The 18634-nt window shown below is 54.9% G+C and overlaps 1 protein-coding gene across 1 annotated transcript in view; it reads left to right on the forward strand.

The window, feature by feature from the left end:
* SHANK2 (SH3 and multiple ankyrin repeat domains 2) overlaps positions 1-18634 on the forward strand; it is a 500779-nt gene that overhangs the window by 26069 nt on the left and 456076 nt on the right. The window contains exon 2 of the mRNA XM_064576041.1: positions 3168-3268. The gene's annotated coding sequence lies outside the window, so the exon portion shown is untranslated. The remainder of the gene's footprint in view (positions 1-3167; positions 3269-18634) is intronic.

An 18634-nucleotide genomic window follows, 5' to 3' on the forward strand; every position in this document is an offset into this window, starting at 1 on the left:
TCTTTTATGTCCCTGGGCATGGTCTGTCTTGCTATATGTTCCATGAGCACTTTGGAAAGAGTGTATATTCTGCTGTTATTGAGTGGAAGGTTCTATGAATATCACTTAGAATCTGTTGGTTGAGCTCTTCCACATCCTTGCTGACTTTTCTGTCTAGTTATCTATTTTTGAGATGGGGGTGTTGAAGTGTGCAACTGTAATTGTGGATTTGTTTCTTTTTCCTTTCAGTTCTATCCATTTATGTTTTATGCGTTTTCCTCCTCTGTTGTTTGTTGCATATACACTTGAGGTTGCTATGCTTCTTGGTGGATTGACGTTTTGTCACTATATAATGTTCCTCTCTGTGGTAGTTTTCTTTGTTCTGAAGTCTACTTTATCTAATGTCAATATAGCCATGCCTACCTTCCTGTGGTTAATGTTTACATATTTTTACATCCTGACTGTGTATCTATTTGAAGTGAATTTTTGTAGACCTAACATAATTGGGTCTTTTAAAATCTCTTTAGTCCATTTGGCCCATCTCTGTCATTTAAATCGTATATTTTGACCATTTAGCATTAATGTAATTATTGATGTGTTAAGGCTTAATGTCTGTCATTTTGTTTTTTGTTTTATGTTCTCTCTGTTCTTATATCCATTATCTTTTTTCTGCCTTTCTTGTGGGTCATTTGAATATTTTTAGAATTCCACTTGGATTTACCTGTAATTGTTTTTGAGCTTTCCATAGCTTTCTAAGTGATTGCTCTAGGCATTATATTCTGTATATATAACTTTACCACCATCTGGTGTGATACCAGTTTGAGTGAAATATACAAACCTTACTTTCTTTTATGTCTCTTTACCCTCCCCCACTTACAACATAACTGTCTTAAATATTTTCTCTACATACATTTAGAACCAAATCTGATTGCATTGTAATTTTTGCTTCAACTGTTAACCATAATTTAGAAAATTTGAGAGGAGAAGAAGAGCCTATTGTATTTATTCATATTTTTGCTTACTGTGTTCTTTTTTCCTTCCCAGAGTTCTAAGATTCCTTCTTTTATTGTTTTCTTTCTGTTTAAAGAGCTTTCTTTAGCCATTCTTTTAGGATAGGTCTACTGATGGCAAATTCTCTTGGTTTCCTTTAATCTAAGAATATCTTGATTTTCTGTTTATTCTTACAGGATATTTTTGCTGGATATAGAATTCTAGACTGATCGTTCTTTTCTTTCATTACTCCAAATATATTGTGTGTGGCCTCCATGGTTTCTGATGAGAAATACACTATTACTCCAGTTATTTCCCCACTGTACATAAGGTATCATTTTTCTCTGCCTGCTTTCAAGATTTTCCTCTGTTATTAGTTCTCAGAAGTTTAATTATGATGCATCTTTTTTTTTTTTTTTTAAAACATTTTCTCTATTTACTTGTCAGAGAGAGAGCGTGCATAAGCAGGGGCAGCAGCAGGCAGAGGGAGAGGGAGAAGCAGGCTCCCCGCTGAGCTGGGGGCCCGATGCAGGACTCGATCTCAGGACCCTGGGATCATGACCTGAGCTGAAGGCAGCCGCTTAACCAACTGAGCCACCCAGACGTCCCGAATTATGATGCATCTTGGTGTGAATTTCCTTGGGTTTATTCTATTTGGGATTTGATAAACTTTCTTGAATCTGTAGGCTTATGTCTTTTCCCAAATTTGGGATGTTTTCAGTTGTTATATTTTTGAGTACTTTTTCAGATCCCTCCCCCCCTTCTCTTTTTCTGATGAAGTTATAGGCTCACTGGTCCCTGAGGCTCTGTTTATTTTTAATTTTTCATCTGTTTTCTCTCTTGTGCAAGTTTAGGTAATATCTGTTGGTCTGTCTTCCAGTTCATGGGTTATTTCTGTTCCCTCCTTGCTGTTGAGTCCATACACTGAGCTGCTTGTTTGAATTACTACATTTTTCACTCCTAACATTTCTACCTGGTTCTTGTTTGTCTCTACTTCTTTGCTGAGATTTGATGTTGGTTTTTTTAATGAAACTTTGTTTTTCATCTGTTTTCAGCATGTTCATAATTGCTTATTGAAGCTTTCTTATTGTGACTTTTTATTTAAACTCTTTGTTGGGTAATTCTAACATCTCTGTCACCTCATTGTCAGCAGCCGTTGGTTGTCCTTGTCCTATTTGAGATCTTCCTGGCTCTTGGGATGATGAATGATTTTCAGTGGAAATGTGTACATTTTCATATGGTGATGTGTGACTGTGGGTCTTCCTAAGCCTCTGCTTCAGCTGATGTTCTCTCATGGCTCTCACAGGGGAGGAGGGGTGCTGCCCCGTCACTGACAAGTGGACACAGAAGTCTCATTCTCCAGTTGACCTCTGTCATTACTCCAGTGGGGAGGCTCCTTGTTGTTGCTGGTGTGGTTGGGGGCTCCTGCTCTCTACATGGTCCCCACCAATATCATGGTGGGTGGCCTCATTTCTGTTGGTGATGGAGAAAGTCCTGACTCTCCATTAGCTCTTTCCTGACACCAGTCCAGTGGGGTGAGGGAGGGGTACCTTGGTACTGCCCAGTGGGTGTCGAAACCCAGGCTCCCCGCATTACCTGCACCAATATAGTGGAATGTGAGGAGGATTTGTTACCACCCGTGGGGAAGAAAGTCCCAGCTCCTTTTTTCGGCTTGTTTGACACCACCCCACTGGGGGTTTGGGGTGCCTATTACAGCCACACAGGTCAGAAGTCTGGGTGCCCCCCCTCAGCCTTTGCTGCTGTGGGTCCGGGTGGGCGCCAGTTTTTCTGGGGTGTCTGTTGAGTGGTCATTGTCTAAACACATTGTCTCATTAGGCTGCCACTTTCCTGGTGTGGGTTTCTGGCTCTCCAGTTCCACGTCTGGGATGGATGAAGCTAAACCCCACCCCAGAGACCTGACCCCTCATGCCGCTCCTCGGGGTTCCCAAGTCCCTTGCCAGGCTTCCTCCTTCTCTCCCTCTTTCAGAGTCTCATGTTTGTTTTCTGTACAACATCCCTGTGTTTTAATTGCACTTTGTGGGAGGAATCGGGAAAAGCACGCCTACACCATCTTTCTGGAAGCATAAGTGAAGCCCCTAGTTTTTGGCTCAGAGATAGCAGGATCCACTTGGAGTTTTAACGTTCTGCCTCTTGACAGCTTCTGTCTGACCGTGTCCTGGTTTTCTTGTCTTTCCCAGCTCTGGAAGCCCCTCCAGTCTCCGCGCCTCGGCCCACTGGAGCACAGACAGCTCCTGTTCTAAGAAGCTTTTCTGTAGGGCCCAGTTGGCCAACACCTCTGGTGAGTTTGAGCATTCCCTCCTCATCCTTTTCACCTGTGAGCCAGTCACCCCTGTCGTGGTGCGGTCCACCTCTCACCCCTTCTGCACCATGGCCAGAGAATGGTCAGTTCCTTGCAGTTGGGCCCCTGGTTTTGTGTTAGGATGGGGAGAGGGTGGATGGGGTTGTCCTCAAGCCTGGGGAAACAAAGCTGCCCCCTGGTCACCAGCTGATGTGACCTCGAGGGGACTTAACGGGACCATAGCTCGAGGCCCCAGCCCTGCCTTTTCCTCTCTGCTCCTTGTTGCTGTGCCCATGCTGGACCCAGCCAGTGCGTCTAAGGGTCGATGGTGGATGAGGGGGCTTCTCTGAGCATCCCTGCCCCATTTTTGCATGGACCCCGAGGAGCGGGGGGAACACCCGTTTGTGCCTGGGGGCAGGGAACAATGGCAGGAAGCCCATGCTTGGTGTTTCTGCAGAGTCAAGGCATGCCCTGAGCTCATGGCCTAGTGCCCAGCGCCTGTTTTACTGAGCACCTACTGTGTGCCATGCTGGCATGGTTTCATGTGCAACCTGTGGTTAAAAATGGGCATTTGCTGAGTGCTGCCCGCATGTGGATCTTACCTTGACCGGTTGCACAGGAAAGCGAGGTCATTGCGTTCTCGGGAGGATGTGGTCACCAGCAGGTACACACCTCACTCACAGCCACGTGGGTACGGAGTAGCTCAGTCCAGCCCGGGCAGAGCACACGTGTCCTCTCTCCTGGCCCTGCAGCCGGGGACCATCAAGGACAGTATGGGAGGCCCAAACCCCTTTGGACAGTATTTCTCAAACTTCTCTTTTTTAATTGCCCATCCGAGAAGACATTTTAGATGTTTTTTCCTAATTGTCCACCCCAGTGAAATGTTAACACTGAGGAATGCTGTGAATCTGTCTGAGAGCCTGTTCTGTCTATACCTTTTACTTAAAAACACTAAGATCTGTTTCACTCTCCAAGACCCCAGGGAGGATGTGTGTCCTGGGGATATAACTACAGCAGGCAAGAGCCAAGGGACAGAGCCACTGCCCCATCCCGGTACTGGTCACCGTCGGCTTTGGGAGCACCACTCCCAGTCCTGCCTGAAATTCCCCTGTTCAGGCCCTTCTGTGCCGGTCCTCTGCGTGCTCTGCGCTGCATCCTGCCCCTCCCCTGGGCAAAGAGGGGCATTCTGGCCGGGCCGGGGGCTGGTGGCGGGCTCCGTGGAGGAACGTGCCAGTCCCGGCTGTCACGGCCGAGTGGGCAGAGCCGGGGTTCCCCTTTCTCTGTCTCCAGCTGATGCCCGATGCTGTTCCCTTGTCAGGAACCACCTGGCTTTGAACCCTGGTCTGCACATTGTACGTGCTCATTCATCATTCTTGCCTTTGGGGAGGTTGGCGTCAGGCCAGCTGGGCTGTGTTAGTTCAGGACCAGGCTGAACATCCCTGAGGCTTCTTACTTCTGGGTTTTCTTGAGAAAGGGACACTTGGCCAGTTGATTGGATTTCTGGCCTGTCACCATCCCGGGGTCTGTGGTGGTGGGCTGCCCTGTGGACAGTTCTCTGCCAGTCCTTTGTCAGGGCTGGGTCTTGAGTCTGTTCTTAAGGAACTTCTGTTGGCTCCCCAGTGGTGGGGAGCACTGGATTTCAGAGTCCCCACCCCTGCGATGGTGGTCGTTGCCACACAAGGTGAAGAAGGAAGGAGGAAAGAGCCGGTCTGGGCTCCTCATGAAGGCTAGGGGTGAATCTCCAGTGGTAGTTGGCCTGCTTTAGGGGGTGGCTGTTCACGGAGAGAGTAGCCCGAAAAGAGCATCCCAGGGCCTCTCGGCTGGAGGCAGGATGGCTGGAGGCCCTTGTGCTGTGGATGGAGAGGGCTTTCCCTTGTGCTGGGACATTGTGGGCCAGGCAGTGCTGGGTCCTGGGCTGGTGGCGGAGCGGGGACAGAATTATCGGTCAGGCCAAGGCTCCTCTGGTCTCCTTTTCCTCCTTCCCAGCTGCCCCGTCCTGCGTCCTCATGCGCCCCAGTGCTGCCTCATCAGGAAGCCACCAAGGGACCCTGATCCTCAGCAGCCTCCTGAGGTCCTACGGGCCTCCACTCATCACGTGTGGCCCCTGTGTGGGCCCCTGGCATCCCCTGCGCCCTGGCCGCAGCATCGTCTGCGGGGAGATGTTTATCACGTCGTAAACCCGCGTGGATTCTGGGCTTCAGGCTTCGGGCCGCGACCACCTCCTGCTGCCACGCAGGAAGAACGGGACATTACCCTTGAGTGGCAATTCAGTGACTAGCCAGGACGTCACATCATTAGTGGCAGAGGGTTGCACTTCACAGTGACGACTAATTTACTCTCCGTGGCGAATTCTCACAGGCGAACCGAGGTGCTAGCTTACGAGTTCAAGGACTTGGTTTGCCTCCAGTGTTCTTTGTTATGGCCTCAAATTATCCTCGCCGCTTGTGGGTGTAATCAGACACCCCCTAGGGATTAATCAGATGGCAGAGAGGGTTTCTGATGCTCTGGGTGATCGTCCTGGGCGGTGAAGGGGATGGCAGACGGGCCTTGCGAGCGTGCGGCTCTGGCCACAGTTCTGCCTCCTGCAGCCATGCTCAAGTGTTTGCTCCAAAATCAAGGGCCAGGGCATGTGGTTCTGAGTCAGGGCTCGGCAGACCCTGGCTCACACGCCAAACCCTGCCCATCTTCTGCTTTTGTTGATAAGGTGTTTTTTTTTAATGTTGGTAAATTACACGTGGAGTAAAATGTACCACTTAGCCGTGTTTAAATGCACAGCTCAGGGGCATTCAGTGGATTCACACTGTTGTGCAGCCGTCTACACCATCTGTCTCCAGAACTTTCCGTCTTCCCAAACAGAAACTATGTCCCCCTGAGACATGAGGCAACCCCACCCCCAGCCCGGGGGCCCCTCATCCATTCTCTGTCTCCGTGGATCTGGAGACTCTAGGGACCTCGTGTGGGTGGAATCCTGCAGTATTTGTCCTTTTGTGTCTGGCTTATTTCATTCAGCATCACGTCCCCAAAGTCTGTCCATGCTGTGGCAGGTGTCAGCGTGTCCCTCCGTGTTCAGGTGGAGTCACAGTCTACTGTGTGGATGGACCACGTCTTGTGTCCATCTGTCTATCCATGGATACTTGGGTCTCTTTCTTCCACCTTTTTGCTGTTTTCGTGAGTGCTACTAGGGGAATGGATGTACAGATATCTGTTCAGGTCCCTGCTTTCCGTTCTTCTGGAGATGCCCCCGGGGTGGGCTTGCTGGGTCACACGGTTACTCTGCTTTGCTTTAGAGGAGTCGCCAAACTGCTTTCCAGGGCAGCTGCCCCATTTTACCTTCCCAGGAGCCGTGCACAAGAGTCCTGGTTTCTCCACATCCTCTCCAGCACGTTTTTTGTCTTTCTGCTCATAGCCATCCTAGGGCGTGTGAAGTGGTATCTCACTGTGGTTTAGATTAGTGTTCCCTGATGACTAGGGATGCTGAGCATCCCTTCATGGGCTTATTCTCCATCCCTGTATCTTCTTTGGAGAAATATCCATTCAAGTCCTTTGCCCATTTTCCAATGGGGTTGTTTGATTTCTGTTATTACGTTATAGGAGGTCTTGATATACTATGGATATTAATACCTTGCTGGACATGTGATTTGCAAATCGTTTCCCCCAGTCTACAGGTCGCCTTTTGTAAATAAAGTTTTATTGTCACACAGCCACATCTGCTCCTTTGCATGCCACCTCGGGCTGCTTTCATGCTCCAGCAGCGTCCTGGACGTGACAGACCATGTGGTCTGCAGAACTGAAAATACATCCGAGCTGGCTCTTTACAGAAACGCATGATCTGGGCACGCTGAGTGCTGAGAACCAGCAGTGGGTCTCTGATGGGAGGCTGGGACCAGCTCACTCTCCACAAATCCCAGGGGCATGGCACACAGCATGGTGGCATCTGGTGGCCCCCTGGTCTGAAGCCCACAGAGTCTTGGTTAAGTTATGTGGCTTGCTTCCGTCTGTGGAGGGTGCTGACCCTGGACAGGGGGCTCCTTCCTGCTGGGGTGCCGTGCAGGGAGGCATTTAGGCCCAGTGTCCACTGGAAGAACCGGGCTCATGATGCAGGGCTGGGTTGGCCGTAAAACAGAGCTGGTTCTGGGCTTTCCTCCCAGTTAGTTCTGCCCAGCGCTCTGTTTGTAACTTATCTCTGCTCCCGGGGTCTTTGGCTCTTCACATGACTCTTGGTCATCAAGAGGTCTTGGAGGTCAGGGAGCTCGGGCCGTTGTGCCCTGCGCTGAGCAGTGCTGTGCTTCCTGACTGGGGGGCAGGTAAATATGCCGGACCCTGCAGCCACCCGCCCATCTCGGGGCACCACGGATTCGGTCTAAGACATTTAAGAAATAGCTTTATGGAGATGTAATTCACCCACCCTGTGTTCCCGTTTAAAGAGAATACCGTCCAGTTCTTTTTTGTGCGTTCACGCCGCTCTGTCGTCCTCACCACAGTCAACTTTAAAGCGTGTTCATCGCCCTCCCCCCACCCCCGCAGAAAACCCCCTGAGCCCGTTAGCGGTCACCTCCCCTCCCCTGCCCCCAGCCACCAGCCGTCCGCCTCCTGTCCGTGCGGACTTGTCTCTTCTGAACGTTTCACCTACGTGGAGTTGCACACTTTGTGGCCTCTCATGTCTGGCTGCTTCCACGCAGCGTCTTCAGGACTGTCCACGTTGGAGCAGATGTCAGGGTGTCGCTCCTGTTTCTCGGTGACGGATGCACCTCATGCCACCTCCTGTCTGTTCATCGGGGTGGACGTTTGCGCCGTTCCCGCTAAAACGTCCATTACGAGTAAGCCTGCCACGAACGTCCCTGGATGAGCTTTGTGTGGACGTGGGCGTTCGTGTCTTCAGAGTCTGCAGCTGGGAAGGATAGCTTTGCTACATCTTGAGGCAGCTCCGGGTTTAACCTTTCAGGAGCCGCCAGACCGTTCCCCCAAGTGGGAGAACCATTCGCCTTGCAGACAGCTTCGTCCGAGGGCTCCTGCCTTCGCCAGCCACCGGCTGTCTTTGATTCTGGCCGTCCTGCTGGGCGCACAGTGCTGTCTCCTCGGGGTCTTGCCGAGTCCATTTTGATCTTCAGCCGTGTGCCCCGTGCGGCGTTGGCCTGGGTGGGGCAGTCTCCCCCATGACCCGGGTGTGTCAGCACCCCCCGCCCCAGAGACGCCAGAACATGAGAAGATATAGAAAATGAAAAACACGAGGCAGATGATTTGTTTGAAGAGCTGTTTTCACGGGAGCTGCCCGGCTCCCGGGCCCCAGAACGGGAATATCACACCTGCTTAAGACGTGCAGAGGGGGCTGCTCAGGTGCCCCCGCTGGGCCTTTGCTCCCACTCGTGCCCCGTCGTGGGGATGTCCGGATGGAGGCTCTTGCATTTCAGAGACGCTGTTTGGGTCCGATGCCCCGAATGGCCCACGTGATGGTGAAGTGGTCCGCGGCAAGGAGCCGGCATGTTCCTTTGCTCGGGTAGCGTAGACATCCTCTTAACAGGAGGATGGGCGCCCTCCTCGGTCCCCAGATCCCGCCCTGGGAATTTACCTGAGGGAAGAGTGACGTGTATTTGCAAGCCTAAGGATGTTCAGCTTCGTACGATTTATGATCGTGAAAAACCAGGATAAACTATGATTTCCAGAAAAGAGGAATACGGGAATAAGGGAATCTTGGTGTCGTAATCGGACAAAACCGAAACGTAACTGGAAATGACCAACTGCTCGGCAGCATGTGATGACCGGCAAGGGCACGGAGCAGAAGCTGTAGTGGGGGGGTCCACCCGAGGGAGCAGGAGGGAGGGAACACAGAAGAGGAGGGGCCCTCTGGTGCCCCAGGCAGAGACTGATGGTTGCGGCCACAAGCCCAGGGATGCCTGGTCCCCCAAGAGCTGCAAAAGACAGGAAATGTCCTTCCCTAGAGCCTCCGGAGGGAGTGGGCTGAGGACAGAGGACCCAGCGTGTCCTGCCAGGCCCCGCCTGGGCGCCACCGGTGGGCATTGAGCATCTCCATCCTCTCAGCACGACTGGGGACGTGCTGGCTCCTGTGTCCACGCTGGGGCTGGACACTCCCACCGAAATGCCCCAGAGCGTTCCATGCATTTAAAGATTCCTCCACAGACATGCGAGGCACCCCAGCTGCCTTTAAGAACTTCATCCCGGCCTCCTCCGGAGCAAGGAGCCACCTGGAGCCCCTATGCTCCCTCCTCCTACCTTGTGTATTTCCGGTGGGCCAGCTTCTCTCCCGTTGTCTGCTTTGGCCGCCCGGGATCTTCATGTGCGAGCTTGGTGGGCACATCATAGCCCCCCATCCTAACACTGAGATGGGTGGTTCTCACTACGGTAGGAGGTGCGGAGGCAGGAGGAGGTGGGACACTCCCCAGGCCACCTGCTCATAAGGTCAGCGCTGGGGTTCCAGAGGTGTCCTGGTCCCTGATGGTTCTGTCCCCGACCCTGGGCTTTGGCCCCCTGCTCTGTCCGCTACCCCTCCCTGTTCCCATGTCCTTGGCTGGGGACGTGGGGGTCTCCTATCTCCACCCGCACGTTCTCTGTGAAGCACCATGGGCGCCGTGCTCCCTGGGCCTGCATGGGCTGCAGCTGCAGCCTGGGGCATCGAGGGGGAGAAACCGACCCCTGGGTTTCCCTCCTGGCCTCCCCCTTGCCTCCTCCTTCCAGTTCAGACTTGGTTGCCAGTGAGGCGCGTGGGGAAAGAAACATCTGCAGCCCCCGTTGGGGTGGGGGAGCCGGGGAGCAGGGGGCCCAGGCTGGGTGTCGGAGTCGGGGAGGTGGCACGCTTCTCCGGTGGACTGGAGTCTTCCCGGAAGCTGTTGAAGTCCCGTGAGGACTGGGTTAGGAGGTCCAGGGATGGGGCTGGCGTTCGCCCTGCTCGTCCTGTGAATCCTCCTGCGCATCTCAGCCAAGGACTGACTGCTTCAGCATCTCTCAGCAGTGCCGGCCCCTCGTGCCCAGTCTGCCTGTCTGCTGCATTCACTGCGGCCCCTGCCGAGAGCACCCGGGCTGTGCGCATGCTCCTCCCCAAAGATGAAGACAACAACTAGATCAGTTTCTCCAGAAAGGCCTGCTTCGTCCTAGGAGATGGGCTGTGTCATTTCACTTTAACCGCAGAGCCTGACCCGAGGACCAAGAATTCCCCGGCATCTTGCAGATTCTAAGACTGCATCCACAAGAAATCTAGTTCATTAGGTATCTGTCTTCTTAGCCTACTTCCCAGATGATTCTGCTGCAGGCCCCACTGGTAAAACTCCGCTCTAACTCTTAGGGGTCTTTAAGACCAATCTCTGGGGCAAGAGAGCATCTTTACTCTTAAATGTGGTTCTTACCCCTGGGCTTCCTGGTAGCCAGGGTGAAAAGGGAAAGGTGGGGTAACAAAGGCCAATTGTCTGACAGTAATTCATCTGGAGAGCAGACTTTCCTTGGCACTCCAGTCTAAGGAATGTTTTTCACATGACGTGGTGTTTTCAGTTGGGGTCTTGCAAAACAAAAACAAAAACAAAAACAATATGGTTTTCAAGTACCGTCTGACCTTAGTGAAAGCCGAGGACCTAACAGAAGCGGCTTTGGGGTGGACACTGAGCTACGGTGGCTCAGGTATGTTACCTTCTTGTATTTTGAAGTGATTCAGAGCCGTGGGCAGAGGTTACTTTGGGCAAGGCCAGAGCTTTCCCCAACAGTGGATTGAAGAAGAAGAAGAGGGAGAATTGGCTGAGCACATACTGTGTGACTCCATTTCGGTGAAACGTCCCGGCAGGTGGGTCTCAGGGACGGGAGAGCCAGGGAGTCCCAGGGAGGCCACCTGGCCTGTGAAGTCTTGGAGCTGTTACCGCGGGCGGGGTCAGGAAGCTTCTAGGGCTGCGGTGATCCCAAGGAGCCGGCTCCCAGGGTCGGAGGTCCCAGGATCCCAGGTGCAAGGGAGGAAAGGGCACCAGCCACACGTCCAGTCTCTGTTTGCTGAGATCTTTTACCTGCAGCCCCGGGGCTGCTAGTGAGTTCTCTGCAGCAGGGAGGGCCCCGGGGGCAGGGGTGGAATGTGGTTTCTCCGGAAGCCGCACCAAGTGGGTGGCGGTAACTGGGTGGAGTGAGTTACCAGCCGGTCTTCTCCATGTGCAGGTGGATTCCTGGGGCTCAGGGACACACCCTGCTGGTGAGAAAGAAGTCAGGTGAGGCCGGATGTAACTAAAGTTATATTCCTGTGAATACTCACGTATACTCGTTTCTTCCAAATGAGAAGAGCCATGTGGCCAAACCAGGGATTTTCTCCCGGGGGTGACACTGGGCCTTAACCACAGATTACCAAGGGCGGATCGACAGCACAGCCCCGGGGACCCCCTCAGACTGAGGTTCACCGTCGAAAGGGCCCGTGGAAGTTACCTAAGCCAGCCGTTTTTCACATGTGGGGGTCACAGACTTCTTTGAGAATCTGATGAGTCTTTGTGAGGATGTGGGTCTAAACAGTCTTCGGCAGGTTCCTGCCACTCCCCGGTTCCCCCTACGGAGCCCTCACCACGGGACCTGGGGCGGGGGTGCCCCCCAGTGTGTCTCCCCGAGCAGCTGGAGGCAGGGGCCGTGTTGGGGGACCCCACATAAGAAGCTTGCGTCCAGAGCATTTGCTGTCCGAGGATGCAGGGACACACCCAGCAGAGAGGGTCTCGTGCCGGGCCACCGGCCAGGTGAGCTGGTGCTGGGCTGGAATCCAAGCTTGTCCTGCTGTGGGGGAGTTGCCGTGGGGCTTCATAGCTCTGCGAGAGGGTCAGGAGTTCTGGGAGTTTGTGTCCAGGGTTTAGGAACCGGGTCTGTGTGTGTGCATGCCTGCCAAATGCCGTGGTCCCGTGAACACGCTGTCCATGGGGGGGCTCCGTGACAAGGGGCACAGCGGAGGTTCCGTGTGGCATGGGAACCCTGACCCACGCTACGCCTGCTGGGTCCCCGAGCCAGAGCACCCTCTGCAGGGTCATGCCAAAGCGAAGCGCTGTCTGAGTCAGCCCCGCACACAGCTGGGGGCATTTGTGCTGTTCAGATTTTCTGGGGGTGGGAAGGGAGATGTGCGTCCTGATTGGCCTGGCTGGGGGCCCCCCTGCACTGCAGTGTGGCTTCTGGATCAGAACAGCCCCTTGGAAGCCCCCCAACCCTGGGCTCCATGCGCTTTACCCACACCTTGTGGAGACCGTCCTCGTGCCCTGGGGATGGGCTTGGCCTCCAGTGTCCAGGCTCCCCTGCGGCCACCAGTTCCTAACCAGCTTCCCCCAGTCCTGGGTGACGTGCAGAGACCCGGCCCCTGACAGCGAGCTTTATGTGAAGCTCCGTGGATTTGATTTGAAGGACAGGCCATGTTCTGTGTTGACTTCCTCCCTGACACTGGGAGCGAGTGACCTTCCCGTTAGGGCTGGTGCTCATGGTGCATCTTGCTTCCTAAAATATCTTGCCCCGGGGAAATAAAATGTTGGCCATCCCAGCTGCGTTGTAAGATTTCTTTTTCTTAATCTCCCTGGCCCGTCATACGCCAAAATGTAGTAGATTCTTGTCTGAACCCCAAGGGTGTGTGTGTGCATGTGTGGGTACACCCTTGGGCTCTGGCTGTTTTGCATTACCGTGTTGTGCATTTACATCTGGGGCTCATGCTGGTGTCTTACTGGCCTCCCACCAGACGCCCTTTGCCCCCTCCGTTATGCCAACCTCACTGTCCCGGGAGCTCCTTCATGGCCGGCTGGCATGTCCCAAGCACCTGCCCAGGACTCCGTGGGGTAGGGGAGGGGCGAACCCTGCTCAGGCGGCTGGACTGCCCTGGAATTTGGAACGCAGCCCTGGAGGAGTAGGGTTTACGGGGCAGGGATTCCACTCCCGTCCTTGGACTTGAGCCTCATCCCTGGCCATCTCCACGTCCTCTCTGCTCTCAGCTCTGCTGGGGCTCCCTCCTTCCCTGACAGCTGCCCCCTGCCCTGGCACGTCCCACCACCCAGCGGCACCCACTTCAAGCCCTCCAGGGTGCCTTTCCGGCCGCATTTGCTTTCAGTGCCCCTCCTGGGTTCAAATACAGTGATAATGGGACAGTTGGAACTACAGGGCAGCTTTCTTTAGTTGGATTTTAGACTTTTTAAGGCCTTCAGAAGTTTTTCTGGGGAGCCTTCAGACTGCCAAACCCAGCATGTCCCTAGGGCTCTAATCCCCGTCTCTGTCTCTGATTTGTTAATGGAATCAGTTGAAAGTCAGGGAAGGGTAACTCATAAAACCTACAGGAACGGATACAGAGGAATTCTTTACTCATTGTCCAGAGATGAGCAGTGCCCTCTGCCCCCTTCCAGGGCCTGCCTCCCAGAAAGGCCGGCTCAGGGCTGGCTTCCAGGGAAATGCCACCTTGAGAATTGGTCAGAGCTGAGGACAAGCAGACCTGGCTGGGGAGGAATCAGGCTCACAGGGTCCAGGGCAGCTAGTCCTGGCCACTGGGACGGTCCTTTTCTGCAATGTTCTGTCTGGTGGAATCCACATTGTCTCCTTCCTTCCTTCCTTCCTGCCTTCCTCCCTTCCTGCCTTCCTTCCTCCCTTCCTCCCTTCCTGCCTTCCTGCCTTCCTTCCTCCCTTCCTTCCTGCCTTCCTTCCTGCCTTCCTTCCTTCCTGCCTTCCTGCCTTCCTTCCTCCCTTCCTCCCTTCCTGCCTGCCTTCCTCCCTTCCTCCCTTCCTCCCTTCCTCCCTTCCTGCCTTCCTTCCTCCCTTCCTGCCTTCCTTCCTCCCTTCCTTCCTTCCTTCCTGCCTTCCTTCCTCCCTTCCTCCCTTCCTGCCTTCCTGCCTTCCTGCCTTCCTTCCTCCCTTCCTTCCTTCCTGCCTTCCTGCCTCCCTTCCTCCTTCCCTCCCACCCTCCCTCCCTCCCTCCGTCTGTCCGTTCCTCCCAGTGATGTCTCTATCCTATTACAGACTTACCCATGTGTGTGGGTAGCGCCCGGTCTTGGGAAAGCCTGGGGAGGGGCTGTGTGATGTTACTGTGTCTTCACACCTATGCACATGGAAGTAGATCAGAGGCATGGGCAGGGATGGGAGGATCGCCATGGGTTCCCACTTTCTCTGGATACTTACGCTTCTCTTCCTCTTCTCTGTTCATTGCTCCCTCCCGTGTGGCCATCCCACCCACGTGTGCGTGTGGTCGCCTTCCGCGCGAATCCTCCCTGGGTGTTATCAGAGGGGGGTTCAGCTCATGGAATGGATTCACAGTCGCAGAGCATGAAAGGCACAGGAGAGTCCAGCCACCGCCACATGGAGACGTAGTTCAGGCCCATCCGGTGTTTCTGGGGAGCGCCCCTGTCTGCGCGATGTCTCTTAAATGGGATTGGGAATGGGGAGGAGCATCTGTGAACGCACCCGCCAGGAGTTAAGGAAAGCACTGAAGACTTGGGATGGACGGTCCCTCCGCACCTCCCACCTGTGCAGGAGCAAACGCCTGACCGCGCGGGGGTCCGCGCTGGTTTGGAGAGCTCATTGGGTCGTCGTCCCTCTTCCGTCCATGGAGCCATCACGTGAGGGGACAGGGAGAGTACCGCATGGGCCGGCTCGGGGCACAGGGACTGAAGTCAGATGTGGGTCCCCCAGGATGGGGCACGGGGCTGGTGAGACCCTCGTGGTGACTGGAGCCCCTCCCCCTGCCACAGTCTAAGGGCAGCCCTGCTGGGCCTCAGGTCTCCCTTCAGCCACCAACAGTGACCCAGGACACGGCCCTCTGGACTCCCCTGCAGACTCTGCCGCTCCCCAGCCACCAGCCAGCTAATGGATAGCCGTCCCTAGTCCAGAATTCCAGGCATGCGTAGGGGTGACTCAGTAGGTCGGGGGAAGCAGCGTTGGCAGACCTGCCCCTTTCTGGAACGTTCCTCCTGCTGGAATATAGAGATAATCCAAAGGTTTCCCACCCCCGTTTCAGGAACCTGTGCAATTCTGGGAGGGAAGGAGGGAAGGAGGGAAGGGAGGAAGGAAGGCAGGAAGGCAGGAAGGAAGGAAGGAAGGAGACAATGTGGATTCCACCAGACAGAACATTGCAGAAAAGGACCGTCCCAGTGGCCAGGACTAGCTGCCCCGGACCCTGTGAGCCTGATTCCTCCCCAGCCAGGTCTGCTTGTCCTCAGCTCTGACCAATTCTCATGGGCCTCCTTACCTTTAATCCCAGCAAACAGGTGTGCGAGGACCTGGTGGGAGAATTTTGTTTGAGGGGCGCGGGCAGGGGGCCGGTGACGCCCCAGGGACGCTGTGGCCGAGCTCTCCTGCCCGCCTCCCGCAGGACCATGCCACCTTTGCTGGGTCCCAGGATGGAGTAAAGAGGCTAGAAGTCGGAGACCCTAGCAGGAGCGTGGGCTGTGGCCGGGCTGAGTCCAGGCGGGGCGTGTCCCGGGTTGGGGCCAGGGAGGCTAGCCTGGAGCTGCCTGGGGCAACATCCTCTGACAGAGGCCGTGACTGCAGATTCCAGACAGCCCAGAACTGGTGACAATGACAGGTATGGTCCAGGCCGGCAGGCTGGGCGGCACCAGCAAGAGCCCAGGACCTGGGATGCTTCTGGTCACACTCGGTACCGACTCCGGGTTCCCGGCGGGCGTGTGGCCTCCTAGAGTGGGATCGCCAAGAGCCCTGGGGACCAGGGTCTTCCCTCCTCTGGTTTCTTCCTTTTGCACCCCACGGGGGCTCCCTTCGTGGGAAAGGGGAGCAGAGTGGGGTTCAGACGTCAGACTGACTCCACTTAAGGCTGGCTCTGTCCCACCTGCCCTTAGCTCCGTGCTCAGAGGGACAGGGTCCCACGCCCCCAGCCCCAGGTCCAGACACTCACTCCTCTGCCTGGCATCCCCGTCAGCATCCCGTGGACGGGCCAGTGGGGAGGTGGTGCCTCTAGGGCGTGTGCATCCAGCCCCTTCCTGGGACCCTGGGCTGTGTGGGTCTGTAGGCAGCGTGGACGGACGAAGGACTATTTGTGGGGACGTGACGCTCGCCCTTGGTCTCTCCTCTGTGAGTCTGATCTGGCTTATACGGGAGCCATCTCGAGAGGAGATGGGGCCCAGGCGAGCAGGAGTTCTGCTCTCCACTAGCAGTGCAGGGCCGGCCGGCACGGGACAGATGCCTGGGGGCGGGGGGCTGTGTCAGGAACCCCTGCCTCAGCCATCCTGCTGCACCCGCTTCTACCGAGGGGAGGAGAGAGATCTCTGTGCCTCGTCACCTGGGAGTTTGTCTGTGGGGACTCAGGTCCCTCCCCGCACAGCCTCGCCTCACAGCTGTCCAGGCTGCCCAGATGGGATGCACACTGGATCCTGTTACCTGCCTGTGGGATTCCTCCTGCAGAAGCAGCCCCCATCCCAGGAGAAGTCGCGTGCGCTTGGCCCTGGTCCTCTGGTCATCATGGAGCCCCAGCCCATCCCCAAATTCATTTCTACCCGTCAGGCAATGACTCTTCCCTGCAGGCCAGGGGATGGAGGGGCTCCCCTCATGGAGCCGTCTGTGGGGTGTGGATGGCACCCACATGGCAGCCATGAACCACTCACCACCCAGATGTCCCGAGCTGTTGCTTCTGTGTAGAAGGGGGATGGTCGCTGGACTTTCAGCAAAGCTGAGATCACGAGGTATGCGTGCTGGGAACTCACGGGGACGCTCTCCTTCCGGGGACCGTGACTTCGTACGTGGGGTGCTTCCTTCTGTGTGGTGCCTCAGGATGCATGGTTTCGTGGGCATCCTGGGGCTGGTGCGGGGAAGGGGGGTGTGGGGAAGAGTAACCCGCGCGTCCACAGGCTGTCCTCAGAGAGATCTGGGACCTGACTGAATCTTGAAAGAAACGTTTAAGGACCACTCATCTTCCTAAGCAGCCACCGTTGCCTTTCTGTGGGGTGGCTCTGGGCACGGATCTTCGTCTTGTCCACTGATGATGTGTCCTCAGTGCCTATAAGGGGCCCGGCCATGTCGTAGGTGCTCAGTAAATATTTGTTAAATGAGGGGTGATCAAAACGTTGAGCACAGATTCTCCTCTATATCATAATCACTAAAACAAAGATCTAAAAAAAAAAAGAGTAGTTGAGCCAGGATGCCCCTCTGTGGTCTGGCTGAGGGGGGTGCATCTGAGCACAGGGTGGGTTTCGTGGGTAAGCATGCGTGACAGCAGGTGAGGGACGGCCGCCGTCCAACCACATCGACATGGGTGGCTGAGACGTGGCTGCCCTCAGGGGTCAGTCAGCACAGAGCCACCACGGGACCCAGGAGGCCCACTGCTAGGCATGCAGCCACGAGAATGAAAGCGTGATCACGTATGTACGTCCAGGAAATTGAAAACATGTATGTGAATGCTCACGGCAGCATTATTCACAACAACCCCGAAGTGGAAATAACCCAAATGTGCATCAGGACATGAATGGATCGGGGCGCCTGGGTGGCTCAGTGGGTGGAGGGTCTGACTCTTGATTTCAGCTCAGGTCATGATCTCGGGGTCGTGAGATTGAGCCTCGCGTTGTACGCTGTGCTCAGCGGGGTTTCTGCTTGGGATTCTCTCCCTCTCCCTCTGCCCCTCCCCCCTCCAAATAAATAAATAGATCTGTTAAAAAAATAGAGAGATGAATGGATGGACAGATGTGGTCATCCATTCAAAGGAATATCATCCACACCGTAGAAGGAATGCAGCACTGTCACCTGCTGCAACGTGGACGAATCTCAGTGAGGGAAGCCAGACACAGATGGTAACATGTTGCATGAAATGAAATGCACACGTTATATGGAGTGCACAGGTAGGCAGGCCCACAGAGACAGACAGCAGCCAGTGGCCGCCGTGGGCAGGAGTGGCTGGGGGAGGCAGGGGCTCTGGGAGGAGGCCAGAATGGGCCGAGACTGGTAACAGACACGGGGTTTCCCTTTGAGGTGACAGTAGTGGTCTGGAATTAGGGGATGCTGGTTGCACAGGACAGCTTATAACCACTGAACTGTACGTTAAAAAAACCCCACAAAAACCAAATGCCACTGCAAGCCTATGAGAACAGCCAAAATTCGGGCCACTGATGTGAAAGGCTGAGCGGCCCAGGAACTCTCACTCCCCCCGGACGGGAATGCAGGACAGGGCAGCCAGCCACCCTGCAAGGTGGGGACAGTCCATCCGGTGATCCCGTGGTCACACTCCGTGGGATTTGCCCACAGGAGCTGAGAACCTGTGTCCACGTGAAAACCTGCACACGGGTGTTTATAGGAGCTTTCTTCATAATTGCCAAAGCTTGGAGGCTGCCGAGACGTCCTTCAGCAGGTGGATGGGCAAACAAGCCGTGGGTCATCCAGACAGTGGGAAAGAGCTCAGCGCTAAAACAGAATGTGCTGTGAAGCCGTGAAAAGTCACGGAGGAGACTC

This window comes from Mirounga angustirostris, unplaced genomic scaffold (assembly GCF_029215605.1).
Source record: "Mirounga angustirostris isolate CCGP_5_RB_7025 unplaced genomic scaffold, mMirAng1.0.hap1 SCAF_13, whole genome shotgun sequence".
Lineage (NCBI taxonomy): Eukaryota > Metazoa > Chordata > Mammalia > Carnivora > Phocidae > Mirounga > Mirounga angustirostris.